General features: G+C 43.9%; 1 long non-coding RNA gene across 1 annotated transcript; it reads left to right on the plus strand.

Moving 5' to 3' along the window:
• The first annotated feature begins 553 nt into the window (after positions 1-553).
• Positions 554-11,019, plus strand: LOC307201188. The gene is made up of 3 exons (XR_013832629.1): positions 554-629; positions 7,793-7,949; positions 10,779-11,019. It is a non-coding gene; the product is annotated as an uncharacterized lncRNA (long non-coding RNA).
• The last annotated feature ends 10,536 nt before the right edge of the window (positions 11,020-21,555 follow it).

The following is a 21,555-nucleotide window of genomic DNA, read 5'->3' on the forward strand; positions in this document are numbered from 1 at the left end:
ATTTACATCAGACTGTAGTGACATCGAAAGTGACATACACAAGACTGATGTCAAATGCTAATAATATAATTGACAGTTTGGGATATACCAGATTTTTCATAGCCCTTAAGCAGTCTTAGATTTTGCATTTACCACTGCAATTTAAACTTTAGATGGCATCGCTTCGCTTTTAACACAGGAGTATTACTATAAAAATGAGCCAAAGCTTGCAGGATGCACCAGAGGAGTTGTGCCTGCTGAGTTTAAGCAGCCTGTTTACAAAAATGTCCCTTTTCAGTCACTTTCACTGCTGTATAGCGTCACAATCAGAATATGGGTTTGTCTGAACCAGCATTGCATCGCGATAGTCTAATGCTAAAAGTCCCCCATCAACTATCAGGCAATGTGTCAAACTAATCCGGCAGCAGTGACACCTATGCCAATTTCTTCCTCCTGCAGGCAGAGAAAGTGAGAGAGTGAAGCCCTTTTCCGGTTTGTAAGCAAGAACAGGGTGGTGCACCTGAAGGCAGTGCTTGGGTGGAAGACCCTGAGAGAGGGGCAGGGAAGGGAAAACTGGGAGACTGGGAGAAGACAGGGAAGCTCCCAGGTGAGAGCTGGGAGAGGCCATCCCTTTCTGTGTGAGACAAGGGGTAAGAGCTACCTTTGAGAGAGTAGTAGTAATAATAATAATAATAATAATAATAATAATAATAATAATAATAATATTTTATTTATATCCCGTCCTCCCCAGCCGAAGCCGGGCTCAGAGCGGCTAACAACAATAAAAGTAACACAGCATTCTAAAATCAATTCATTCTAAAATCACTTCAAAATCAAATTAATGGCAACCACTGGGCTAGAGTTCTGTGAGGATCGCCAAAGGAGGGAGTCAGGCTGTGTCCTGGCCAAAGGCCTGGTGGAACAGCTCTGTCTTGCAGGCCCTGTGGAAAGATGTCAAGTCCCGCAGGGCCCTAGTCTCTTGGGACAGAGCGTTCCACCAGATCGGGGCCACGGCCAAAAAGGCCCTGTCTCTGGTTGAGGCCAGCCCGGGACCTCCAAGATGTTTTTGTCTGAAGACCGTAAGGTCCTCCATGGGACATACCAGGAGAGGTGGTCCTGTAGGTACGAGGGTCCTAGGCTGTTTAGGGCTTTAAAGGTTAAAACCAGCACCTTAAACCTGATCCTGTACTCCACCCGGAGCCAGTGCAGCTGGTATAGCACCGGGTGAATGTGATCCCACGGCGAGGACCCCGTAAGAAAGACTTTGCATTTTCCTTTCTCTGTTTTTGTTTTTATTTAGATGAGTTTCCTTTACCTTGCTGTATCATGAAAAAGCTTTAATGAAACCTTATGGGAAGAAAGAACAGTGGGGTGGACAAAGAAGCCGGCTCTAGCACTCTGACTAATCTTAAGTGTAGATGCAAGCAAACCAAATTATACCAACATTGTCTCCCATCTGACGTCTGCCGGTTATTTACCTTTCAGCTTGTAGTCAACCTGTAGATAAATATTATCTTTAATAACCAAATATACTGAACAGAAGTCCTTCTACACATACACTTTGGGCGGCGTGGGTCTAGCCTTCTACAGAAGCTGGTTTCTTGGTTACCTCCAACCTCCAACCTACCAGTTTAATACTTGAACTTTCTCTTGTCGCCAGGCATTCTCTCCCTTCCCACAACACATGCAGAACATCACGACAAAATTCTTTGTGTAAAAACTCCAGCATGTCTTGGAATTTTGGCTGTGACCCCAGGCTTTCAAAGCTCAAAAAATATCAAGCAGAGGATGTGGCTGGGCCCTCAAAAAGTGAAGAATATGAGAACAAAACAGAGTCATTAAATACAATGCCAGCTGCTGCTGCTGCTGCTGCTGCTGCTTGTTTAGGCATCTCTTATTATTAAATCGCTCTAGTAGCAACTGGTGTGCTGCATTTGTTACCTCAATTGTTCACAGGCATTGGATAGAGTCATTCCAAGCAACCTAAGAGCAGAAAGTTAACAAGGAAAAAGGAACTTGGGCCAATGCGGTTGCAGCCCTTAAACACACGTCTCCCTGAGCAAGTGGAATTGAATTCGGTGGAATTTACTGCTGGTTTCTCGTGTACATAGAATGAAAATGCATAGTAGTTTCCAGAACTTTTCCCAGAACTTCTTCATTTCAATTTCACTTGCCTGTGACATACCCTTCATGTACTTCAGGTTCAAAGAAACCTTTAAAAATGTGCTTTACTTGGGAAAATCATTCTTAATTTTATACAGGGCTTCTTTTTTTCCCCTGGAACTCTGTTCTGGCTCTTTTCAGGTGGGTACCATTGCCATTGTAAAACTACAAGGGAGGCATTCCTGATGTTTTCCGGCATCTCTTTTTCTAGAAAAATAGCATTGCTTTTATAATTTAATTTAGAAGGCATCATAGAACAGAAGAGGCTTGGGTTGAAGTTCAGCCATGATTTTATTTCCTTTATTTATGTACACTCTCAGACACAAGCCCCTACAAGGCACCCTCCTGTTCTCCCCCCACCCAGAGTCTCCTGCCCACTGGACAACTCTCAGCTCTTCACTTGCTACATTAAGGGGACTCAGCCTGGGACACTAAATAGGGTTATTGCTGTTATTGCAGCTCACTAAGCCCCAAGCTTGCCTGCCAACCTAGCAGTTCGAAAGCACCTCCGGGTGCAAGTAGATAAATAGGGACCGCTTACCAGCGGGAAGGTAAACGGCGTTTCCGTGTGCGGCTCTGGCTCGCCAGATGCAGCTTTGTCACGCTGGCCACGTGACCCGGAAGTGTCTCCGGACAGCGCTGGCCCCTGGCCTCTTAAGTGAGATGGGCGCACAACCCCAGAGTCTGTCAAGACTGGCCCGTACGGGCAGGGGTACCTTTACCTTTTACTAAGCCCCAAGCTATTGCATTAAGGCAGAACTGGAACATCGTGGGCTACTTGGGTGCGGGGCAAAGAGCGTTTCTTAAAATTAATATATAGATGATACGGCTGTTATGACAGAGATAGGACAGTGCCAAGTCTTAAAATTAATTCTGAGAATTAATTTCTTAATGCAGTCCCTAAACTAACAACAACTCAAGCAATGGTGTTGCCAAGATGTGCTAGGATGTTTAAATATTTGGGCTTCTACATCCCAAAGCAAAAGGCAAAGTTTTATCAGTGGCTTTGAGGTTTATTTCTTATTACAATCAAACAATATATAAAATTTATGAAATAAACATACATTAAATTGATACCTTGCAAAGAATTAGAATGGATTTTAAAAAATGGTTCAAGGGTGGGGCAGAAATCTGTTCTGGGGAGAATTTTCTCAGCACATATGAAAATGTCCGACGTTTCACGTGCTCCTTAACCCTTTTTCCAGCACTGCTAAAGAAGTCTGCCCAGCCTCTTAGGTGGGTGCTCTTGCAGGCCAGTGGGCGTCTTCTTGAAGGGCCTGAGTAAACCAGGGGTCATTTTTGTCACCTTTGCGATGAAGTGTAAAAGGTAAAGGTACCCCTGACCGTTAGGTCCAGTCGCGGATGACTCTGGGGTTGTGGCACTCATCTTGCTTTATTGGCCAAGGGAGCCGGCGTACAGCTTCTGGGTCATGTGGCCAGCATGACTAAGCCGCTTCTGGCGAACCAGAGCAGCGCACGGAAACGCCATTTACCTTCTTGCCGGAGCGGTACCTATTTATCTACTTGCACTTCGTGCTTTCAGACTGCTAGGTTGGCAGGAGCAGGGACCGAGCAACGGGAGCTCACCCCGTAGCGGCGGGGAACCGCCGACCTTCTAATTGGAAAGCCCTAGGCTATGTGGTTTAACCCACAGCGCCACCCACGTCCCTGGAGATGAAGTGTACCTGCAGCAATTCCAGTGTCCTACATGGCAACATTTATGCAACAGAAGAACTGAATGCCCTTGCATTCAGCACAAATAACGTTAGAAATACTGGCTTTATCAGACAATCCAGACAGACCCGTGTTCTTCAGCTTTGAGTAAGCCTCTTTTCTAGGAATGCATTATGGCTAGAGCTATCAGCAGTAACCATAGCCCCACAGACAACTTCCTCTACCGTGATTTGCAAGGCTCACATGTTCTGTGGGAATTTCATGCCACATAGCATATGGGGAACTGAGGAATTGAGAGTTAATTATTGACTTTCAGAAGAGTGAGTCTTCTGCTGGTTGTGCTAGTACAGGTTGATGAGCAAGAAATTTTAAAGCTTCCCTAGTTTTTTGCCAAAGGAGGCTTTTGAGACTTGGGCAGTTGAGGAGGATGAGAGTGCAGGAATACACATCAGCCCACATGAAAGGTGAAATAAATCATAGCAGTAGCACTGTGAGGGGTAAACTACAGTTCCCAGCATGCTTTGGGAAAAGCTATGTGCTTTAAATGTGATTCAGATATGTGGTGTGGATGTGACCATAAGGGATTTGCGGTTCTGTAATCACATCAACTCAAATAGAAGGGGAAGAAATTGAGGCAGTGAGAGATTTTACTTTCTTGGGCTCCATGATCACTGCAGATGGTGACAGCAGCCATGAAATTAAAAGACGCCTGCTTCTTGGGAGAAGGGCAATGACAAACCTAGACAACATCTTAAAAAGTAGAGACATCACCTTGCCAACAAAGGTCCTTATAGTAAAAGCTATGGTTTTCCCAGTAGTGGTGTATGGAAGTGAAAGCTGGACCAAAAAGAAGGCTGATCACTGAAGAATTGATGCTTTTGAATTATGGTGCTGGAGGAGACTCTTGAGAGTCCCATGGACTGCAAGAAGATCAAATCTATCCATTCTTAAGGAAATCAGCCCTGAGTGCTCACTGGAAGGACAGATCCTGAAGCTGAGGCTCCAATACTTTGGCCACCTCAGGAGAAGAGAAGACTCCCTGGAAAAGACCCTGATGCTGGGAAAGACACAAGGAGAAGGGGACGGCAGAGGACGAGATGGTTGGATAGTGTTCTCGAAGTTACCAGCATGAGTTTGACCAAAGTGCGGGAGGCAGTGGAAAACAGGAGTGCCTGTCGTGCTCTGGTCCCTGTCACGAAGAGTCGGACACGACTAAACGACTAAACAACAACAATCACATCAACTGCACTATGTTCTGCGCTCAGATTGCCCAGCTTCTCCTCCAGCGTTTCTGCCCGATAATCTTTTGAAAATGTGTATTTGGGCTTTTGTTTCTTCTTTTACCACCACTGCAATTCTGCTTGTGTTAAAGGGGCCTCCCCAGCTGTACTATGTTCCAAAAGAATCTAACACCCAAATGCAGGCTACTCACCCTCTTATATGTTTTGAAAAAAATTTTGTTGATGTCACTATCCTGCAGTAAGGTGCTGGTCAGAACTGGGCTTAAAAGTAAGCTGAGAAACAATTGGAAGACTATTTGGATATCTAAGCCTGCCCATTCACTCTCTGCTTTGGGACAGGTGGTACAGAACTCCCCTATAACTCTCACACATAACAATAGGGTCACCCCCAGATTTGTGGGTCTGGCCAGCAGACTTTTGAAATAGGGATTCAGCAAGAAATTTATTAAAGAATCAACGGACTTCACTTGTTTGAAGGTTCTAATATTGACATTAAATCTAAGAAGTTACTCACCTTTCATTATGGAAGCATGTTTGTCCTTACGTAAAAATGGACATTAGATTGTGGTATTAGACTGCATGGAACATAAGCGTTGCTTAACACACCAAGTCTGAGTAAGGAGAACAGAGAAATCTGATACAACCTTATTGACTGTTCAGATCACTCTGTTTTGGATGACTCCTTTCTGTCAGTCAAAAGGGTTTGTGACTTGTACATCTTTGGGGGGAGGGATAGATTTCAAACAACAGCATATCTAATGAGCTCCCTCTGTGTAACTGAAGGTGGAAAATATGAAGAATTGGTTGTAATTCACATTTTTATAATTTACACTTATCAGTATTATGTCCAAAGGTTTCTTTTTTACACAGTTGTGTAGTTTTCACTGAAAACAAAAAGCTTTAAAAATATATTTTCTAAAACTTGTTATGTGAATGTTAAGATTCATGTTGGGGGTTATGATTGTTTGTTTATGACTGACTGTCGATTTGTTCAGAACAAATTAGAAATAGCTTAAAATCACAGGAAAGCATTTGATGTGTCCCATGATACCCACGTTGATATGATGTTAAACTACAGGCTGGGTGTTATGACTGTTTTATTTGCCTTGCACCGCATGCATGGTCCACCATCTCCGGTTACTTTATGTAATAAAGGCTTTGTATGAAAGTGATCCTATGAGCCTGTCAATGTGACGTCACAATTGGTACTGAAACGTAAGAGAAAAATTATGGCAGTTGATTGTTGTTTTGTCTGCATCTTGAGTGCTTTGTGGGGGGAAATGTATTACAAATGGGCTGTCAGCTCAATTTTGAGTAGGTCCTATTCTAACAGGGAGAAAGAGCTCCAATTTATTCATGTGAACTGCTCACAAATAGTAAGATCAATCCACTCATTCTTAGGAATGAGGATCCATTTCGTGACGCTTTGTGTAGAGAAGGCTAAATTTATGTGTTAATATATTCACAAATGAATAATTCAGCCAGTTTGGATAACACCCATGCTGAGAGTCCTTACAGCTTCCTCCCTGTTTCTAACACTGTCTGTCAATTATAATGCATGGATGACCCACCAGGACATCTCTCTCCCCACTGCACCAGGGTAAATACCGATCCTCAGCAGTCACAGCTTTCACCCATATCTAGCAGTGGCAACAGTCTGAAAAAAATAATGATCTTTCAGTTCTCAGAACAACTCGGCATCAGTACCATCAGTATGGGGCTCTAATCTGTACTCCACAGATAAACTAAGCCAACAATTAGAGACATCCCAAAATCTCCAGTCCACGTGATTAAGTCCTACATATTAAATGGAAGCTAAGACTGTTCAGTGGGACACGGGTGGCGCTGTGGGTTAAATGACAGAGCCTAGGGCTTGCCGATCAGAAGGTTGGCGGTTCGAATCCCCGCGACGGGGTGAGCTCCCATTGCTCGGTCCCTGCTCCTGCCAACCTAGCAGTTTGAAAGCACGTCAAAGTAGATATGCAAGTAGATAAATAGGTACCGCTCCGGTGGGAAGGTAAACGGCGTTTCCGTGCGCTGCTCTGGTTCGCCAGAAGCGGCTTAGTCATGCTGGCCACATGACCCAGAAGCTGTACGCCGGCTCCCTCGGCCAATAAAGCGAGATGAGCGCCGCAACCCCAGAGTCGGCCACGCCTGGACCTAATGGTCAGGGGTCCCTTTACCTTTTAAGACTGTTCAATGATCTTTAAACGGATGCCTTCCAGTATAACAGAGGGGTTTTAACAACAACTTTCTGTTTGGAATACATACGTCAGCAAGTTACCATCCACTAGCCAAATCATGTATCCAACAGGTACATAAAGCATTCTCACAAGATTCCCTGGTTTAAAAGGTCCAAAAACGACCAGCCAGAATGAACAAAGGCTTTTATTTCCCAAAGCCACTAACTTTCACTGAGTGCATGTCCCAGCCAGGGACACAGTTCACACGGGTCAAGTAGAGTGGCACTTTGGCAACATGTCTAAAATACTAGGATTATAAAAATGAAGAGGTAGTCAGGAAACGAAACAAAAATCTCCACTGTGAAAATCTGTAACTGGTGCAGAGCACTGCACAAAGGCAATAATGATGACATGTACACCAGTTTTCAGAACCAAAGAGAACTGATGTGTGTTGTGCAGACATCATATGGCGTCTGCACACAGTTACATGCCCAATCTGCTACAATTGTGTTTACTGGCTGAACACCTCTCCATTTTTCAATATGTTGGCAGATTATACAAAATAAATTATTCTACAAGTTGGAAACGAGGGGAATGCTAGCTTCTCCAATCCACACACTTCCTTTGCAGACCATCTGATATTTTATATTCAGGAGAGATAAAGTCAGTTTCAGAGCAGGGAAGATTATAAGAGAGCTCACCAGGAAAGGTAAGCCAATTCTGAGCTACCTTTGACTCTCCCAAAAGTTAACTGAATGGCTGAATGCTGAAAACTAGACACTGGAGTGTGGTAGTTAGGCAAAGGAATGCTGAATGAAAGTACTGACGTCTAATTTTATTAGCACTCATCTTTAAAATTTATTTTTCTGCCTTCTGGTCAGAGTCACAATATTCAAGGTGGCAAATGAGGACATTTATCAGAAAATATATTTTGCAGGATGGGAGTGTTTGCATGGAGCAAAGTTTGAAAACTCAGGCCTTTCTCAAGGGTGGAAGTAGTCAAAAGGGCGGAAGGAGTCTACCTCTCTTTCAAATCAGAACCAGTGAAGGCGGTGAAGGTCCTGTGTGAGTGTCTGGAGGCGGTTGGAGGACGGATGGCGGCTAACAGATTGAGGTTGAATCCTGACAAGACAGAAGTACTGTTTTGGGGGGACAGGAGGCAGGCAGGTGTGGAGGACTCCCTGGTCCTGAATGGGATAACTGTGCCCCTGAAGGATCAGGTGCGCAGCCTGGGAGACATATTGGACTCGCAGCTGTCCATGGAGGCGCAGGTAAACTCTGTGTCCAGGGCAGCTGTTTATCAGCTCCTTCTGGTACGCAGGCTGAGACCCTCCCTGCCTGCGGACTGTCTCGCCAGAGTGGTACATGCTCTGGTTATCTCCCGCTTGGACCACTGCAATGTGCTCTACGTGGGGCTACCTTTGAAGGTGACCCAGAAACTACAACTAATCCAGAATGCAGCAGCTAGACTGGTGACTGGGAGTGGCTGCCGAGACCATATAACACCAGTCTTGAAAGACCTACATTGGCTCACAGTATGTTTCTGGGCACAATTCAAAGTGTTGGTGCTGACCTTTCAAGCCTCAACAGCCTTGCTCCAGTATACTTGAAGGAGCGTCTCTACCCCCCATTGTTCCGCCTGGACACTTAGGTCCAGTGCCGAGGGCCTTCTGGCGGTTCTCTCACTGTGAGAAGCCAGGTAGCAGGGAACCAGTCAGAGGGCCTTCTCGGTAGTGGCACCTGCCCTGTGGAACACCCTCCCACCAGATGTCAAAGAGAAAAACAACTACCAGACTTTTAGAAGACATCTGAAGGCAGGCCTGTTTAGGGAAGCTTTTAATGTTTATTAAGTTATTGTATTTTAGTGTTCTGTTGGAAGCCACCCAAGGTGGCTGGGGAAACCCAGCCAGATGGGCGTGGTATAAATAATAAATAATAAATTATTATTATTATTATTATTATTATTATTATTATTATTATTGCAGTAGCTCTCAAATCTGTTGATTTACTTCTGCTACTTCCTTTGCTGTTACTCTCACCTTCTTTTACAATTTTGATTTCCCACCCCCCTCACAGAGTGCAGTCCTCCTTTAACCTTTAAAAACAGGAGGATAGGGGAATGGTGGTGCAGTACTGTATATTCTTTTGTCAACGAGTTCAAATCTAGAGCAATGCTACCAACTGGTGTGGTTTTTTTTGAAGCAAAAGGATATTGAAGACACAGAATGAAAGCTCCATTTGCAGTAAAGAGACAGAGACATATACCAGAAATGGGGATTTCATTCCCTGTTTCCAATACCCCTTTGCTAAGAAAAGCACCTGTCAGCAGAGCTGCTCTAGATTTGATATTGAATTGCAGCAGGATGCTATTTACACTTTGATAGGTTTTGAAAGTGAGGAAGAATGAATATTTAAAAGCTATATAAAAAAAACGTTTTTAATAAATCTTTAGAAAAGCAGACATACATATATGTGCTTCAACATTTTAATGCAAAAATTCTCTTTGACCACTTACTATACGATGGAAAAATTATTCACAGGCAAAGAAGAAATAATCTTTCCTGAGTTTGATTCTTAAAAAAGATTGCAAGTTTTTCTGAAGTCAGAGCAAATCATGACAGAATTTTTAAATAGAAGGTAAAATAAAATGTAACAAAGTAAAAATAATAGTGTGAATATTTTCCATCTATTTAGTTGTCACATACGTCAAGCCATTATGCAATTCAAGCATTTCAAGCCTGTTCTTTAGCTGAGATATGTGCTGTTCAAGATTCATACCAATGCTTTCAAGGATCCAGTTCGTTTATAATAAGAATCTTGAACTGCAAAAGCCCTATGGCACTCCAGCCAACCAACATTGTCCAGCTTGCATTTAACCATCTTGCTAACATGACTATCCTAAGAGAAGTCCAATGCCAATGTCTCTCTCTCTCTCTCTCTCTCCCCTGCTTGATAAAGAAAATACAGACTCTCTAGTGAGATTAAAGGGATGCTGAGAGAAGGATCTAAGAATAAATATTGCAAAGGAGCTATAGAATGCACCATGACATAAAAAGCCATATCCAAGTGTCAGCTAGGATACAAGAACATTCCTGAAAGGTCCTTCACCACTGGCCTTAGACACCTAAAACATTAAATCTGAGTGATGGCAAAATGGCCATGGGGGAAAGATTACAAGGCTAGACAGACCTTCTTCTACATACTTTGTTGGAGAAAGTATTTGTGGAATGTGAGAATATTGTTCTCCCATTCAAACAGCAAAGCATCCTTCGGTATGTTAACTCTGTGTGGTGTAGTGGTTAAGAGCAGTAGACTCGTAATCTGGGGAACCGGGTTCGCTTCCCCGCTCTTCCATCTGCAGCTGCTGGGTGACCTTGGGCCAGTCACACTTCTCTGAAGTTTCTCAGCCCCACTCATGTTAGCTGCTTTGAGACTCCTTCGGGTAGTGATAAAGCGGGATATCAAATCCAAATCCACAGGTTGGTGGACAAAGCACAGTATTACCATACAAAGAAATTTTGTTTTTTTATATTCATAGCGGGAAGCCACATTGTTGCAGAGTACTGGAAGGTAGAAGAATGGGCAAGGACACACAAATGGAAAAGGAACCAAACATAATGAAGCATCATGACAATGGAGAGTATGACAATGCCTCTCTTTCCCAATGGATACAGACACTGTCCTTTTCTCACAGTGCAGTCGGGAATGGTGCTGGGCTGAAATGAACATGAAAACGTAAACATATTTTGATATGGAAAACAATTATCCACCTGAACAGACACTGTAGAACTGGTGTACTTTGTGTTGTCATTGCTACTGCTGTTTTGTAAAAATTAAATCAAAGGGTTTATGAAAAAAGAGAGAGCTCTGCCACTTTCCTGGTTAAGCATCAAAACGAACGCACTTCAAAGGCTAATTTGGTTGTTTCTGGTTTTCCCTCTATAGATGGCACCAAAGAAAATAAAACAATGACAGAATATGGTTAAACTATTTATTTGGAAAAGGCTTGGCAAACACTGGCCTAGAGTAAAGTGGCAGCTGATTGGAGAGTCCCAATCTGCAATGTGTTGCAAATGGGGAAGGTTTATGCAACTAATTATGATGGTAGCAAACAATGGCTAGAGTCAGAATGGGTTATTAGCCCTACAGCTGAAATCCCATTAATTTCAGAGGGATAAGACCTTCACCTGGATTGGGGTGAAGTCTATTAGTGGCTTGAATCAGGGATGGAAACCTGTGGCCTGCCAGATGTTGTTGACTGACAACTTCCATTAGCCCTAGTGAGCATAAACAATGGTCAGGGATGATAGGAGATGTAGTCCGGCAGCTTATGGAGGAACGAAGGTTCACCACCCCAGCTGCAAATAGTTGTATTATTTTTGTGAGGGTTAAATGACTGGGTTGAGTAAAAGGCACAGAACTGAAGCTTCATGTTGGTTCTTCTTAAAAGCCTGTTTCCCTCCACATTTTAACTTGAAAGAATTGAATTATACATTAAACTGGAATGTGTTCATGAGTGCTCACCCACCTGATAGCAGCAGCATATAATAAATAGTTCTGTCCATGGAAACAAGAAATAGACTAGTTCTTTGTTTTAATTAAATAGAAGTCTGGGACACTTGATAAATTATACGACATGTACAATGTGTTTGCTGTAAGCTGTTTAAATGTTTACCAATGAGCTAGTGTTCTGTTTGTTTGCAAAGAAATCAGATTAATTATTTTACTACCAAATGTTCTCTACAACACACTTTGCTCGGAAAATTAGATGCTGTAAAAATACATTAGGAATTCTTAAGTAAATATTGATCTAAGGTTTCTGCCACAGGTTTTAGACAAATATATGCACAGCCACTCTATGTATAATCCACGTGCAAATTAGACATTTTTATGAATTTTCAGTTTACATATAATAATTACTTTTATTGTAGTTTTGACCATCATTGAAAGTGCAAATAAAAGGATAGATATAAATGCAATTCTCTTGTTTCCAGTAAAACGAATAGGAGATTAGAAGGCTTTTATTGTGGGGCCCTAATTCAAGCTCCCCATAGAGAAGAATGCTGTAGCCGAGAGAGGCAAAATGTCTGGCACTTGGGCTGGATTGTGGCGAACCAGCGACAAATGCTCAGCCCAAACTACCTTAAGTGCTGTTTTGAGGTTCCACCTGCTTGCATGTCCCGTTCACATGGTGCTACATGGTCGCTGAGGGGGCTGTGGGCACCCAAAGGATGTCAGCTCCCTTTTGCCTCCTGGATAAGAATCTCCTATAGCCACGACTGTGGGATCCTCATTGGGTTGCAAGGGCTCCAGTGATAGCACCGGCCTTCTGGATTCTTGTTTGGTTTGACATGGCAGGACCCCACACTTAGGCATACTTCCTGCCCACTGACAAGACCCCACTAGTCATGCAATGTGTCGGCTGCGATTCCCTCTGCACCTGTTCTACTTATGATTCTGGGCAAGTACTCTGCTTGTGTGTGTGTGTGTGTATCTATATATCTGCTAGGCGGCAACCCTATATACAGTGACTCCTGCAATGTGCCACTAGAATCGCATTGTACAGTACTGGCTTAGTCCTGGTCCTTTACACTGCTGAAGAATGTGGGTTGGCTTCTAGGGCAGTGCCTTCTCGATTACGTTGCCTCATTCCTAGAACCAGTCTTTCTGCTGACATGACCCCCCCCCCCAATTAATCCAGCACATCTGTTTTTCTGTGTTGAAGGCTCTACTTTTTAATTTCAGCCAATGAGCAGGATCTAGTTTATTCCTTCACATTTGTTGCTTATATTGGTAAAATGGTTTTGTATCAAAATCCCTGCACATGGCTCTAATCAGCAGTTGCAGTTTGTGATTTGGCAGAGCAGGCCTCCTTTGCTATTTGCTTGTATTAAATCAGGTAGACTGCATCAAGGATGGAAGTTGGACCTGTATGGACCTGGAGAGGCAATGAGAGCGCCTCCATGGGCGCAGCTGCCCCCGCCCCCATCGAGTAAAACAATAGAAATAATTAACTAACTGACCAATCATGTCAATTCTGCCCCCTCCCCCAAATCCTGGTTATGCCCATGGCCTCCATTATACTAACTCAGGTAGTGAATGTTCAGGTAAGCATTGCTGCAACATCTGACAAATCCCTTCATTACTTTCTGCTTTCAACTGTATATCTTTGGCTTCCTTTATCACATAAGGTTAAACATCCTTTGGAAGCCTTAAGCCAGAGATGGTCACAAAATTTCAATGGCTTGAGGCGTCCACTTGAAAAGCCCATCTTTGTTTTCATTCTATTACTAAGCTCAGATTTGGTGTTAAAAGCTGCTACCAGACAGCTCAGAAGTTGGGGCTTCTCTGGCGTCTCCCATCTCACTCCCAAAGGGTTCTCTCTATGTTGTGTGATTCTCAGACTCCTCCCAGTACTTGCCGCTTCTGGAACTGTGGCCCCTTCCTGATACTATCCTTATACGCAAAGGCTCCTTTTTATTCCATTTTATTTCCCTGCAACAGGATGGCTTGGGGTAAACTCTGTCACTCTGCATCCCAAAAGGCTCCTAAAGTTGCAACAGATCTTTCTCCTGTGTGATTCTCTTGCCCCTCTCAAAATGGCCACTTACCCATCTCTGGGGTGGCAAGGCCTGTTGTGGCTTCCCCTCACACCACTGGGGGGATGAGAAAGTGTTTCCATGGAGGCCAGCCATAGGATCCTTTCCCAGCTGGCTGCTATGGACGGAGGAATAACCAGCCAACATCAAATATGAAGTGCCCAGTCAGGGAAAGGGGTGGAGGCCAAGCCTGGGCAGATGATTTGATGGTGGAAGTTTCCACTCCAGTCCACCACTTGGAAATAAAAGCCAGCTGCACCTGAGTTTGGGAGTGCAGTTGACTGAAGAGGAACCTGTTCACTCTCCCTTGATGTTGTTGTCTCACCTGCCTGCTCATCTTGCTTACCTTCTTGAGCACCTTGTGTATTGACCTTGCTAGAGTTAATTAATGGTTGCCATATGTAGAGTCAGGGAGGAATTTGCCTGCAGACTAATTGGGTCCATTTGAAGGTTTTGTCATCCACATAGCAAATGTCACAACCTTTGGCGGAAAAGGCATTGGGTGGAATCTTAGTCCATTAAAAGTTTTGGGGAGAAATGGTGTACAGTATCACCCCAACCTATAGCAAGTGGTGGTATGATAACTCTCCTCAGAGCAAAACTATTGAACTGTAGGGACCACAAGGTTTCCCTGCTCAAGGGTAGGGGCCCAGAAGTCTTTTATTGTTTCTAGATGTTTCTACATGCTTCAATGTTCAGAGCCCATATGTATTACTGGACAGAGACCACAAAGAGTAGCATGATCTGCTTAGATCTCAAATATCTTCGGAGGCCAGGCCTCTGAAGCAGAGTGAGGCAGCTGCCTCAGGCAGCAGATGCTGAGGTACGGTGAGGGGACAGAGCCGTGAGTGCCACGTGGTCTGCCTTTTACTGCCTACACTAGCCTGCTGGCCTCAAGTGCAGTGGAAGACACTGTCCTATCAACAGTAGTGGAGCAAGATTCAACTACCAGTCCAATTGCCTTCTGCATGTGCCTCAGGGTGGGACACCATCTTCTCCTTTGCCTCTGGCAGCAAAATGTATTGAGCCAGCCCCGCCTCTGATAGTCTGCCTTGTATTTGGAGAGCCCTTTTGAAGACATGGGCACCAAAAAACACACACAACACAGAGCATAGGCACTGACTCCCATGTTCAAAGGGTGTTTGGCTGCTCCCTCTGGCACCATGTCACATAGGGCCTCCTCAGCCATCAGGAGAAGCTTGCCTTCCCTTGCTACAGACTCAGACATCTCAGGTTGTTCTCTCTCCTCTGAAATTTGGGCAACATTCTAGATGCCTCTCTTTATGAAGCAGGATGTGTCCTGCGGGGGAAATCCAAACAAGTATTTGTCTGCTGTGATGAGTCTCCATACAGAGCACGCCCATCTATTTACATAATAGAACTGTAAATAATGCAGTCCGTCCATTGTTTTCTTTAACTTTTAGCAATCCTTTATGCAACATTTCTCTGTTTATTGCCTAATAGTTAAATTCCACACTCTATATAATTTTGTGCTTCCAGTACGGCTTATCAGAAGCTATTAATGAACTGCCATTAAGGCTGCATGGCTGCAGAGTGTACCAGCTGAAAGCGGCTGTGGGGTCCCTGATTACAGACATTAAAATGGTGTGTATTGGCTTACTGCCGCTTCCCAGCAGGGAACCTCACTCGTAATTCCTTTGCATCTAGTCTCAGCAGGAGAAGATTGACAGGATTGAAAACCATGTCAACAGTGCTGCTGTGAATGTTGAAGAGGGAACCAAAAACTTGAGGAAGGCAGGGCTTTGCTCCTGCTGGCGAATCAATGGCACTCTGCCTCCCAGCAATCTTCTATATTAACCCAATTGATCCGCCGTCTTTACTGCGAAGGAACCAGCAATTAAGGAAATAAGGAAAAAATGACCCATAGGTAGTAGGGGGAGCGAGGGAGATCAATCTATCTCATAATGTCCTGTCACATCCAAATTGCCAGAAAATAACTTCTCTTGCCTAAAGCCTTGTGGCGAGACTGCTCTGTTTCTCTTTCTAATGAAACAGTGGCAAAACCCAGGGAAGGGTTAAAGAACCGGCCCACCAAGAGCAAAAAGAACAGACATATCAAGGCCCAAATAGTCAATATGGGACTGGCTGCAACCCTGATGCTTAAATGGAAGAAAGCCGCACTAGGAACAGCAGGATTTACTTGCAAATAAATGGGCTGAAGTTTAGGGAGTGCTTTTGCATACTTTCACCAAGATAGATCAAATAACAGCAAAATGCAACTGGCAAACCTACTGGCAAAAAAGTCTCCACTGTACCCGCTCCCTCTTTAATGTGCATCAGCTTTTCCTGCTGCACAGGACCTTGATAAAAGTTTGAAATAACTTTTACAGAAGTACGGTAAAAGGTAAAGGTAAAGGGACCCCTGACCATTAGGTCCAGTAGCGGATGACTCTGGGGTTGTGGCACTCATCTCACCTTACTGGCTGAGGGAGCCGGCGTACTTTTATCAAAATTTATACCCCTACAACATTATTTGGAATCCTCCCCCGAAATTCTACGAAAATACCTTCTGGAAGATTCCTCAAGCTCAGTATCATATGAGGTGGCCAAATTTTGCACTCTAGCAATCAGGAAGCGTAAATCTCTCTTGCTGAATGGCACACTGCAAAGTTCCCTTGTGTAATTTTTTTTTTTTTTTGATGTTGTTGTTGATTTCCTTTTGTTTGACCTTGTGGTGTTCTGTGTCGCTGGCTTTTGCCGCAATAAAACTTTGAAACTTGGAGCAGGTGTACAGCTTCCGGGTCATGTGGCCAGCATGACTAAGCCGCTTCTGGCGAACCAGAGCAGCACATGGAAACGCCGTTTACCTTCCCGCCGGAGTGGTACCTATTTATCTACTTGCACTTTGACGTGATTTCGAACTGCTAGGTTGGCAGGAGCAGGGACCGAGCAACGGGAGCTCACCCCGTCATGGGGATTCGAACCGCCAAAGTAGGCAGGTGTTAAAATGGCATGATAGGGCAATAGCATTAGATTAGTAATTCCCCAACTGTTTTTCAGGGCACACTAGTGCAATTGAATATAACTTGCTAATATCATATGCCATTATAAATACACCAAGTAACTCATGGAATGGACTCATTTGGAAGGTAACAGACTCTCCTTCTTGGCAGGTTTTTAAGCAGAGGATGGATGGCCATCTGTCACAGATGCTTCAGTTGAGATTCCTGCATCACAGGGGGTTGGACTAGATGACCCTGGGTTCCCTTCAAATGCTACAATTCTATGAGGCTCCTGGAATCCAAAGCCTCCTTTAATGTGTTGCCTGCTGCCTGCTGCCTGCTGCGTGTTTTCCCATTGCCACCTTACCTCATCCACTCAGTGCTTGCTGAGGACGGGTAATTCTGCCCAAAGGGTTGGTGTTTTTAATCACTCCTACTACAGAGGCACAGCAGAATTATCCACCTCCAGAGGCCCATTGTATGTGTACGTCACTGCTCAGGTTTGCCTCCTTCCAAACAAGAAGTAGACCTAAAACTGTCAATAGTGCAGAGACACAGGGGTCCTTCTATTGGCAGGTAATTCTCACCTCTGAATATTACTTTTCCAGGTTCAACAGTGAAGCTAAAAGGTAAAGGTAAAGGTACCCCTGCCCGTACGGGCCAGTCTTGACAGACTCTGGGGTTGTGCGCCCATCTCACTTAAGAGGCCAGGGGCCAGCGCTGTCCGGAGACACTTCCGGGTCACGTGGCCAGCGTGACATCGCTGCTCTGGCCAGAGCCAGAGCCAGAGCCGCACACGGAAACGCCGTTTACCTTCCCGCTGGTAAGCGGTCCCTATTTATCTACTTGCACCCGGAGGTGCTTTCGAACTGCTAGGTTGGCAGGCGCTGGGACCGAGCAGCAGGAGCGCACCCCGCCGCAGGGATTCGAACCGCCGACCTTTCAATCGGCAAGCCCTAGGTGCTGAGGCTTTAACCCACAGCGCCACCTGCGTCCCAACAGTGAAGCTACCTTGCTGTTAACCAAAGGTTGGGAAACAATGAGCTGGATCTGAAGGAGCATTTCCATGAACACAAGGTCCTTTGATCCAGTGGACCAGGGCAAATGAGTTGCAGCTCTTCTCTGATTTCCCCTCCATATTCTTCTGCTACTCCCTACAGCATTTTTGGGGCCTAATCTGGCCTGCTGGTTGATTTAACCCAGTCCCCATGGTAGTATATGTCCTGGGGTAAAATCCTAAAAAAGGCTCAGCAACTTCAATCCTAAAAAAAGCTCAATAACTTTGGTCGGCCCTCACGCCTGTTCACTTCATCAAATCTGGCCCTCTTTGAAAAAAGTTTGGGCACCCCGCCCTACACTATTGCAGAGGAATGCAGGGTGAATAGGCAAACATTGCCTCCTTCCTCTTCCTCTGCTAACACATTTAGACCAGTCGGGCTACCATCTTGGAGAAGACAACAGTGACGACCTACATCTGAAAATCCACATCTCAAGCAAGACAGGTAATAAATGTGAATGCTCTCTTTCATACCAAAGTTACGGTGACCACTTTCCTTAAGAACCAAGAGGTATGACAATAAAGAGGTATGACAATAAAGCTCAACAGCTGATAAAATGTCCAAAAATGCACAGATGAGCATGCAGCATGTGGCTTAGTCTAAGAATCAAGTTGGCACCTTGAGGAGAACTGAACAATGCTCAAGGATTTGGGGGTTTTCAGAGTGCCCAGTTGTTCCATCCCCTTTTGCAGGAGCAGGGAGATTGGGAGAGAGGGGTGCAGGCTCTCATGGTCTTGAAAGGCCCCCTGGGCATCTCCTCCTTCCTGGCAGCACAACTGTTGGCAGGACCTTTCAATCAGTCTGGCAAGGAAAGGCTTGTTGGGCCCCTTCTTTGGGAGACGTTTCCTATACCACTGCTTTGCCCAGAGGTTGCGCTTGTGCAGCCAGCAGCAGCAGACCCTCCAACATTTATCCCATGAAAATAGGGATGATGTCCCATTCCATAGTGATATTTTTACTATTTATACCCCACACATCTTACTGTGTTGCCCCAGCCATTCTGAGCAGCTTCCAACATATATAAAAACATAAAACATTAAACATTTAAAAAACTTCCCCTTCAGACGGCTCGGGGGTCGGATAACTCCATACCCTCCAACATTTTTCCAATGAAAATAAGGACGTCCTAAGAAAAAGTGCAACATTCCGGGTTCAAATCGGAAATTGGGATGGCTTCTCTAAATCAGGGACATCCTTGGAAAAGAGGGACACTTGGAGGGTCTGCAGCAGAGGGCTGACACTTTTCAGAACTGAGACCGGGGTCCCACTCAAGGTCAGCTGTTAGTAGGACTTATTTATGTCTTGCTTGGTACATATGGAATATTAATATTGGTTTTACTGCAGGGATGTTTATGGATTCTTTAGAGGAAAATAAAGGGGTTTCAACATTTTTGGAGGTTTACTCCCATGTAACTAATTTTTTAAAAAGAGATTTGCAACTTCCCCAAACCTCTGCCCCGTTTGAACTGGCAGTGTTCTCACCACAATAAGCTTTGACCCACTCCCAATCCTGCACCCACAGCTCTTCTATTAGGCGCCATATAATTGCAACTCATGACCAAATCTCATGGCTCTGCAGGTAATAGCCACTGAATAAATGCCTACCATATGGATGCAATGAATAGACACAAATTGATGAGGAATAGGTACAGAGGTCAAGTGCACTAAGATACTGATGAGTCTGATGAAGAGAGATTTTATTTTATTTTAAATATTTATATACCTCCTTTATTCCGTAAGGGACGTGGGTAGCGCTGTGGTGAGCTCCTGTTCCTCAGTCCCAGCTCCAGCCAACCTAGCAGTTCGAAAGCACATCAAAGGGCAAATAGATAAATAGGTACTGCTCTAGTGGGAAGGTAAACGGCGTTTCTGTGCGCTGCTCTGGTTCGCTAGAAGTGGCTTAGTCATGCTGGCCACATGACCAGCTGTACAAGATGAGTGCAAGATGAGTGCCACAACCCTACAGTTGTCTGCGACTGGACCTAATGGTCAGGGGGGGTCCCTTTATCTTTACCTTTATCCTGTAAGGATTTTAGGACAGTGTAATAATATACATCACAAAGGTGTGATTTGGTATCCACATGTGTACCAAACTAGGGTTCTATTTGTCCAGAAAGCTTATTTTCTGATCATACAAGCTTACAGTTAAATATATTTAAATAATATTAGTTAAAAATATGATGTTTAATTAATTGCTTAGAGAAATGTTGATGTTAACAAACACTAGCATGAGATCTTTATTTTGGTGGGAAAATCCGTATTATTTTGAGTAGTAGCATTTTGATGCAAACAACAGACAAACATCATGCCTCTCATATTTTTATAGTTTTATATGAACATCATGTTGCATTTCTATTAAAAACTTACTTTAAAAAAATGGAGTAGGCCCCATTCCATATACAAATGTACATATGCTTTGCATTACATAGCAATGCTGTATAAGAACTCTTGTTCTCATTACAGAGTGTTTGGAATAGAGGCTCTTTGACATGTTCCAGTAGGACATTTTGAATGAAATTTACTCCTGGGTTTGAAGATCTAAGAAATGTGTTGCAAATTAAATTTATTGTCAATCATAACATTAATGGCAGAGATAGACCAAACCCCTTCATTCCTGCCCCCTCCCAACCCATTTCCCATTGTCTTCGCTAGAAACCTCAGATAGATCACAACCAAATTGTGGTGGTCCAAAGTCCTTCACTTTGCCAACTGTACAACTTTTACTTCAAAAGCAGGAAAATATAATATTTTTCAGAGGGCTTTAATGCTTTTCCAGGTTGGTCTTTTATTTCAATTTTTTTACATGACACTTCAAGTCGACATATATTTTGGAAAGTTTTTGTCTGCTGTTCACTTGGACACCTCTTAACATCTCATAACTGAACTTTGCATGATGGTTCTTGAGGTGCAGGTTTTCATCTGGCTAACATCTGATGACTTTTTGAATCAATATAATAAACTGAACCTTTCAAAACCTCACTGGTTTTTTGTTTTCTTACAATCCCTGAGCAATGCCAGGGATGAGACTGCTAGTCTGTTATAAAGTGGGTCTTGTGAAGATCAGGAACCCGTGCAGGAATTTTAAAGTGTTAAACTGGTGAGTTGGTAAGTAATAATTGGCACATTGTTATGCAACTTAAATAAAATCCTTCGACCATTTTATGTGTAACATTCTAATATTTCATTAAAGGGTTTGAGAGACTTACCTATAGGTGTGACCCTTTCCTATAACCATGAAATTTGGACCAAAAAACTGAGGCATGCTACTATTGGTATGTTTATGTTGGACAATTAAAACAAAGGCCATTTATCTTATGTAAAGTACTGTATTTTATTTACAAGCGCCATTTTATTTAAAATTACGTTCCATGTAAATTTGCCACAGCTTTCACTTTTTAACGGCCCTCGCTATCCCACTATGTCCACCAGGTTATCAAAATTTTGACAGGTATACGTTCTTAACTGTGACTCTCCCTCCCCTCCCCCTCCCACACTGTGTGTGTGTGTGTAATTCACTAATCTGTAAGGCTTATGTAGGCACCAATTATCTGGGGAATATTTTCAAGCCCCATGTGGGAGATGCATTGCTACAGGTGCCTGCTTTTAACAGGATTTCCCCCTTAGAGGCAGCAAAATACAAGCTGGCAGCTCTGCCTGCGGCAGGTGCGCTTATTGGTAGAATAGCGAGGTGCCCC

The sequence above is a fragment of the Podarcis cretensis genome, assembly GCF_951804945.1.
Source record: "Podarcis cretensis genome assembly, chromosome: 13".
Taxonomy (NCBI): Eukaryota; Metazoa; Chordata; class Lepidosauria; order Squamata; family Lacertidae; genus Podarcis; species Podarcis cretensis.